We start from the raw sequence: 8,597 nt of genomic DNA on the forward strand, positions 1-8,597 counted from the left end.
CGCGAAGCCGGAGGCGAGGAGAGCAGAGACACCGGAGGGGAGCAGCCCCCCCAAGGAGGGAAAAAAATCAAAATACACAAACATGTGTACATGCATACAAGCATACACACATATATATATATATATATATATATATATATATACATATCCATACACATATGACACCGCTTTTTTACTGGCCCGACTGCCACTATACACTATATAATATAAATCAATATAAATACAAAACACAATATATACAAAAACCACAGAAAATGTATACAAAAATATAATAAATACACTACAGAAAACACCTACACTAAAACTGTCCCCTCACCCACACCACCCCTCCTGTACATGGGTCAGAGTCCATACCGTCCATACAGTTCTCAAAGTCCAGTCCTTAACTGACCCATGTCAGGACCCCAAAACACCACTCAAAAAAAAACACCACCCACAAATACACCCTCCCCACCTAACACTCCTCCCAACCAACTTATATACAAACTTATACACTCATAACCACAACCCCCTTTAGGCCCAAGTTTGGTTGCCTGTAAGCCCTTCATACCATGTCAACTGAAAACAAAACAAAAGCTTATGTGCACATGCATCAGCCCACCACCAGGGAGAAGGATGGCAGACCTGATACATAAATCATTTTATACTCTTTCCCTAACTCCCCCTACAATTCTCCCTAATTCTATCCCTACAATAAATCTGACCCTGCCCTCACCCTATCTCTACCCCTATAACACTGCCCCTAACCAAAATAAAAGGTACTCTACCCAAAAGGTTTAGTACCTAGGGCACATGAAATGAGAAACCTCTCCACAGGAGAGATGCCCTACTGGTACCAAGACTGCCATACTCCAAAGACCTGATCTTCCCGAGGTCACCAGTGATGTTCCTACAGACCTCCACCTCGGAGAGGATTTTCTGTTGGGTCGACACTAAGCACCGTGCGTTCCACGTGTAGTACCTAACCACTAAACTAACTAAGAATAAAGTGCCCCGATCTCGGCCACCCAGGTTCCTGAATGCCCCATAAGCCCACTCCGGATAGGTAAGGCCGGCAAGTTGACTCCAGCCGATGGAAGCGCCCACCCTGTTGTAGACCCCTATATTAAAGGGACAATGAAGCAGGAAGTGGTCCATGCTTTCCAGCATGTCCCCGCACTCTTCTCGGGGACACCCCCGGTCATCAGATCTCCTACACTTCAAATTGTCCCTCACATATAGCTTCCCCTGAAAGCAGCGCCAAGCCAAGTCCCAAAACTTCTGGGGGATCCTTTTCATGTTTAAAAGATACAACCCCACCCTCAGATCCTGACCTGGGCAGTCCCTGAGCGCCAGAGGCTTCTGGAAATGGGTCAACAGAACCCGTTTGTCAAGGAACTGCCTTGACTGGGTCCTGATCTCCCACACTCCCAGACCCCACCGACGTACCGCCTTCAGAGTCAGGGTAGCGTAAGCCGGAAGATATCCATGGGGCGTACGGAGGTCCTTCACTTGCCCTCCTGTCTCCAATTCCTAGAAGAAAGGCCGAAACCACTCCTTGCAGGAGATTACCCACGGAGGAGCCCTCTCTTTCCAGAGCTATGGGCCTCCAATTCTCAATCTGGCTAGGATCTTTACCCTTTGAGAGAAGAATCAGGGCTGACCTCCTCATTGACTTCGGCAGAGTGCCCGAGGAGAGACACTCATTGAATACCTCAGTCAAGAGGGGAGCTAAAGACTCCTTAAATGTCCTGTACCACTCGGATGTTAAGCCATCCGGACCTGACGACTTCTTAGGGGCAAGCCCCTCGATCGCCAGTCTCACTTCCTCTTCCCTGATTTCTTCTGCCAAAACCTCAAGAGAGGGGTCTACCCCTGGCTCAGGAATAGTTTCAGCCAGGAAAGCCGACATCCCGATCGATCTAGATCCTTCCTTCCCAAGAGGTGCGAGTAGAAGGATCTGACGACCTCCAGGATCCCCGATCTGGACCGATTCAGAGATCCCGTACTATCAATCAGTCCTGAAATGACTTTACTACTCACTGACATCTTACAGTTCTTGTAAGGGTCGGGCGAGCGGTACTTCCCGAAATCCCTCTCAAAAACCAAAGATGCGTGCCTATCGTACTGACACCTCATCAGCAAGGACTTCACTCTGGAGATATCCTCTCGGCTACCTCCAGTCGAGACAAGGAGCTTGAGTTTCCTCCTCAGACCCTGATACAAGCGATACCTGTTCAGGGACCTGAGGCTCGAGAGCTGGCGGAAGAACCCCGCAACCCGCTTCTTGAATATCTCCCACCACCCTGACTTACTACTACATAGGCCCAGTAAAGGTACCTGACTCTGAAGAAAATCCTCAAAGGACTGTCTTATCTCCGCTTCCTCCAGGAGGGACGAATTCAGCTTCCAATAACCTTTACCCATCCGAGGGGTCTCTGAAACATTCAAGGAAAACAAAATCATACAGTGATCGGAGAACTCCACCTCAACCACGGACACTGCGGAAGCTACGGCTTCCTCCTTTAAATAAAAGGATGATAGGTGAAACCCACGTGGCCTCAGGGGCGGATCCAGAGTGGAGTCTCGGGAGGGGCACTATTAGAGTATTTTGTGTTGGCGGACAGAAAACAAGGTGTTGCTTACGGAACTTACAATATTATTAAATGTATCATACAGTCCTAACCTTGTTTAAGACTCTTAGGCCATGTTCACATGTCAGAATAATTATCAAATATACCAATTGCCACAGAATGGGAAAGTGCTAAAGAAGTTTTTACCATTTAAAACTACAGTTTCCAGTATGACCTAAGCAGTGGTGAGGGGATGCTGGGAGTTGTTGCTTCACCCATCATTACTGCAGAACTTCTTCAGTGACTACAGCTCTGATGGGACACACACAGGAGGATACACAATGATATCAGTGACTACAGGTGACGTCTTCTCTATAGTCTTTCCTTATCTAATTCAGATGTACTTACCACGGGACTTGTTTCAGCTAAATGTTCTCCCTGCAGAACTTGACGCCCAGACGTCTCCTCACTATGTCAGCAGATTCTGATCCTCTATATGAAAACAATAATTATTATAATACTGCCACACACTGTATTCTTCGAATATAATACTGGTACATACCTTCTGAATATAATTCTGACACACTGTACCTCCTGAATATACAACACACTGTACCCTCTGAATATAATACCGCCACACACCGTACCCTCTGAATATAATACTATCACAGACCGTACCCTCTTAATATAATACTACCACACACTGTGCCCTCTGAATATAACACTACCACACACTGTGCCCTCTAAATTTAACACTAGCAAACACTGCACTCTCTGAATATAATACTACCACACACTGCACTCTCTGAATATAATACTACCACACTGTGCCCTCTAAATTTAATACTACCACACACTGCACTCTCTGAATAGAATACTACCACACACTGCACTCTCTGAATATAATACTACCACACACTGTGCCCTCTAAATTTAATACTAGCACACACTGCTCTCTCTGAATAGAATACTACCACACACTGCACTCTCTGTATATAATACTACCAAACACTGCACTCTCTGAATATAATACTACCACACACTGCACTCTCTGAATATAATACTACCACACACTGTGCCCTCTAAATTTAATACTACCACACACTGCACTCTCTGAAAATAATACTACCACACACTGTACCCTCTGTATATAATACTACCACACACTGCACTCTCTGAATATACTACCACACACTGTACCCTCTAAATTTAATACTACCACACACTGCACTCTCTGAATATAACTTGCTGTGCAGTGCACCCTCTGAATAAAATACCCAAATGTATTGTGGCCCATAAAAAAACGTACCACCCCAGAAATTCCTCATAATCTACAATATACTTCTGAAATGCAGAACACTCTGTGCCTTCACATATAGTAATAATGCCCCATCTTGTGCCCCTAAATATAATAATTATGACCCGTCCTGTTCCCCCCACATAATAATGCCCTGTGCCCCTAACATATATTGCCCCGTGCTGTGCCCTTCACATATAATTCCCCGTTCTTTGCCCCTCACATATAATGCCACCATCATGCGTCCCTCACATATAATGCCCCCTGTGCTGTGCCCCTCACATATAATGCCCCCCGTGCTGTGCCCTCACATATAATGTCCCCTGTGCTGTTCCCCTCACATATAATGCCCCCTGTGCTGTGCCCCTCACATATAATGCCCCCCATGCTGTGCCCCTCACATATAATGCTCCTGTTATATGCCCCACACATATAATGCCCCCTGTGCTGTGCCCTTCACATATAATGCCCCCGTTCTTTGCCCCTCACATATAATGCCCCCATCATGCACCACTCACATATAATGCCCCGTGCTGTGCCCTTCACATATAATGCCCCCGTTCTTTGCCCCTCACATATAATGCCCCCATCATGCGCCCCTCACATATAATGCCCCCTGTCCTGTCCAGTCAGGGGGCATTATATGTGAGGGGCACAGCACAGGGGGCATTATATGTTTGGGGCACATGACAGGAGCATTATATGTGAGGGGCACAGGACAGGGGGCATTATATGTGAGGGGCGCATGATGGCGCATTATATATGAGGGGCACAGGATGGGGGCATTGTATATGAGGGGCGCATGATGGGGCATTATTTGTGAGGGGCCCAGCACAGGGGGCATTATGTGTGGGGCACAGCACAGGGGGCATTATATGTGATGGGCACAGAACAAGGGGCATTATATGTGTGGGGCACAGCATGGGCATTATATGTGAGGAGAACAGCACAGGGGACATTATGTGTGGGGCACAGCACAGGGGGCATTATATGTGTGGGGCAAAGCACAGGGGGCATTATATGTGTGGGGCACAGCACAGGGGGAATTATGTGTGGGGCACAGCACAGGGGGAATTATATCATATAATGCCCCCTGTGCTGTGCCCCACACATATAATACCCCCTGTGCTGTGCCCCACACATATAATACCCCCTGTGCTGTGCCCCCCACACATATAATTTATATGTGTGGGCACAGCACAGGGGGCATTATATGTGAGGGGCACAGCACAGGGGGCATTATATGTGTGGGGCACAGCACAGGGGGCATTATATGTGTGGGGCACAGCACAGGGGGAATTATGTGTGGGGCACAGCACAGGGGGCATTATATCATATAATGCCCCCTGTGCTGTGCCCCACACATATAATACCCCCTGTGCTGTGCCCCACACATATAATGCCCCCTGTGCTGTGCCCCCCACACATATAATTTATATGTGTGGGCACAGCACAGGGGGCATTATATGTGAGGGGCACAGCACAGGGGGCCCCCCTGTCATGTGCTCTTAACATATAGTGCCCCCAGTGCTTTGCCCTGCAGCACCTCACATTAAAAATTCCCCTTTCTCTCCCCCCCCCCCCAAGTTTTTAAACCCCCCTCCCCCTTCGGTACAGTGCCCTTAACAGTGGCACATATTCTGTCCCCCAAATCCCCTGGGCCCTGAGCATACTCTTCTTACTTACTGTATGCTGGCCGCGGGGGCGGGATTTCCGGGCGCCGGCGCGATGATGTGATGTCGGCCTGCAGAGGATCGCGTCCCCGCAGCTCCCACGCTGTGTACTCACAGCGTGTGACTGCCTAGGTTAGTGAATGGTGGAGCGGAAGCTTACAGCTTCCGCTCCACCATTCTAGGGGGCGGGGGGCAGCAATCTCGGGGGGGGGGGGGCAATTGCCCCGTTGCCCCCCCCCCCTGGATCCGCTACTGCGTGGCCTGAGGGGCTCCGGATGTGGGCGTCCTTTAGGCGAGCTTCCCTAACTATATTATTGAGGGCCACGCTATCGTAAGCCAGCGGACCATTGGAGCCTCTCCTATCTTGGGACCTCGTGACATTATTGATGTCCCCTCCAAAAATCACTTGCCGGCTAGTAAAAAGGAAGGGCTTAATCCTCATAAAGAGATCTTTACGGCCTCGCTTAGTTTGCGGGGCGTAGATGTTAATGAGCCGGAGCTCTTGCCCCTTCATGAGGACATCTAAGATCAGGCACCTCCCCATTTCTAACTCAATAACCTATCGGTTATCGGTAAAAAGGACCGCCACCCCACTATACGGCTCAGCCGCAAGAGACCAGTGGGAGGGCCCGCGCCTCCACTCTCTTCTGGCTTTAACCAGAGAGGCTAGATCTGACAACCTGGTCTCCTGTAAAAAGAAAATGTCGGCTTCAACACGGCCGAGAAAATCAAAGGCTGCGAATCTAGCCGTATCTGATTTTATGCTGGCACAGTTAATGGATGCCAACGTCAGTGGGGTGAGTGCCGCCATCATGGGTGATTGAGTTAGACGGCCTCATCTTTATTTTTTCTTACCCTTGTTCTTCATCCCCTCATCCCCAGAAGAAGAAGAAAGGGCAGGACCGCTTTTGCCTCTTTTTTTGGACTCACTCTGGTCCATATGGTCCCCGTCTCCGTCTGACCCCGGTCTAGCCCTGCCCTCCGAGGAAGGTGCCTCAATAGGACAGGGCCCAGTTCCCCCCAGAGGCTCTTTCTCCCTAGGCACCTCGTTGTGGTGGTCTGCCTCCTGCTGTTGCATAACTACAGCTCCCAGCATGCCCTTTTTGCATGCTGGGAGCTGTTGCTAAGAAACAGCAGGAGGCTGTCACTCACCTCCAACGATCCACGCCGGAAAGTCAGTCCCTCGTAGTCGCCGCCGCCGCCGCTCCTGGGGCCCCGATCCCAACATTGACGCTGGGGATCGGGGTCCCCAGCACCCGGGGTGCACGTCCCGCACCCGCTCACGTCCTCCGGAAGAGGGGCGGAGCGGGTTGCGGGAGTGACACCCGCAGCAGGCGCCCTGATTGGTCGGCCGGTAATCCGGCCGATGAATCAGAGCGATCGTGAGGTGGCACCAGTGCCACCTCACCCCTGCAGGCTCTGGCTGTTCGGGGCCGTCAGAGACGGCCCCGATCAGCCAGTAATTCCGGGTCACCAGGTCACTGGAGACCCGATTGACCCGGAATCGCTGCAGATTTGAATTGTCCAGCGATCTGCGGCGATCGCCGACATGGGGGGGCATAATGACCCCCCTGGGCGATATGCCGGGATGCCTGCTGAACGATTTCAGCAGGCATCCGGCTCTGGTCCCCAACCGGCTAGCGGTGGGGACCGGAATTCCCACAGGCGTATGGATACGCCCTTGGTCCTTAAGGACTCGGAATGCAGGGCGTATCCATACGCCCTATGTCCTGAAGAGGTTAAAGAGACCGCTCCCCTCCAGTATCTCCGCTCTCCTCGCCTCCAGCTTCACAATCTCGCCTTTCAGCGATGTTATCCTTCTCTTCAGTTCTGGCTTGCTCTTTCTGGATCCGGCGCTCATCAGACTCTGGGCCGCACGCAGATCCTCTCTGGCCATCCTCAGTTCCCTGCCGCGCTGATCATACTCCGCAAACCTTGCGGCCATGCGGGAGCAGTACGAGGAGCTGGACTCTCCGGGCCCACTCTCTGACCACATCTCCACACTGCTTTTCCGTGCCCTTCTTCCACCTGTGGATCTCTGGCTGGCACCCGTAGCCTGGGAAGCAGAGCCTGCATTTCTGCAGACTCTGCCAGATCTTCTCCCGTCCGGAACAATGGCTGTCGAAGTTTTCACTCCTCTCCCCGCCAGCCTAGAACGGGAAGTGGAGCCATTAGGCTCCATTGCAGGAGGCTCTTCCCCAGGAATCTGCCACCTTCCTGGGAAAGCAGGTGGAAAAAATCAGCCTCTTTCCACTGGAAGTCTGGAGTCTCAGGAGCTCAGCAACAGATAGACACACCTAGTGACCATACCCTCCAGAGCTGTACTCACTATTCTGCTGGTGAGGTCACTGTGTACATACATTACATTACTTATCCTGTACTGATCCTGAGTTATATCCTGTAGATCTTTTATTAAAATTTCAAACATAACAATAAAAAAATTACAAAACATAAACATATCATATCCGACAGAACATATCAATATAACGATCATAAAACCAAACACCATAGCATAAAATACAACACCGGTCCACCCCACACTCATTCCTGCACACAAACAAATATATACAATATTTACAAAAGACATATTCCTATAATACCCATAATACCCATACCATACTAATAAACTATATACACTAATACTAAATGTGAATTTCCTGGCCCAGTTGCAATACCAAAAACCCAATACCAGTAATATACCAAAAAGAATAACAACAACAACAATAATAATATATACAAAATAATAAAAACCAACACAAACAAAATAACACCACTTTTTTTTTTTTTTGGCCCTGAGCTGGTCCCGCATCCCATGCCCCCAGTACATGTTACCAGATGTCCATGAACCAGTCCAGGATTTTCTGTATATATAAAAGTCCCATACAAACCCCCTCCCCCCTTTTTAACCCACCACCCAACCTAAACTAAACCCAAACCCCAGGTGGCATCACACAATATGTACAATATATACATTACATAAAATATACACAGACTAACAATATATACAATACATAAGTATACAAATAGACTACAACAATAAATACAATAACAAATACAATAACAAACACTATAAGC

The sequence above is a fragment of the Hyla sarda genome, chromosome 4 (assembly GCF_029499605.1).
Source record: "Hyla sarda isolate aHylSar1 chromosome 4, aHylSar1.hap1, whole genome shotgun sequence".
Classification (NCBI taxonomy): Eukaryota; Metazoa; Chordata; class Amphibia; order Anura; family Hylidae; genus Hyla; species Hyla sarda.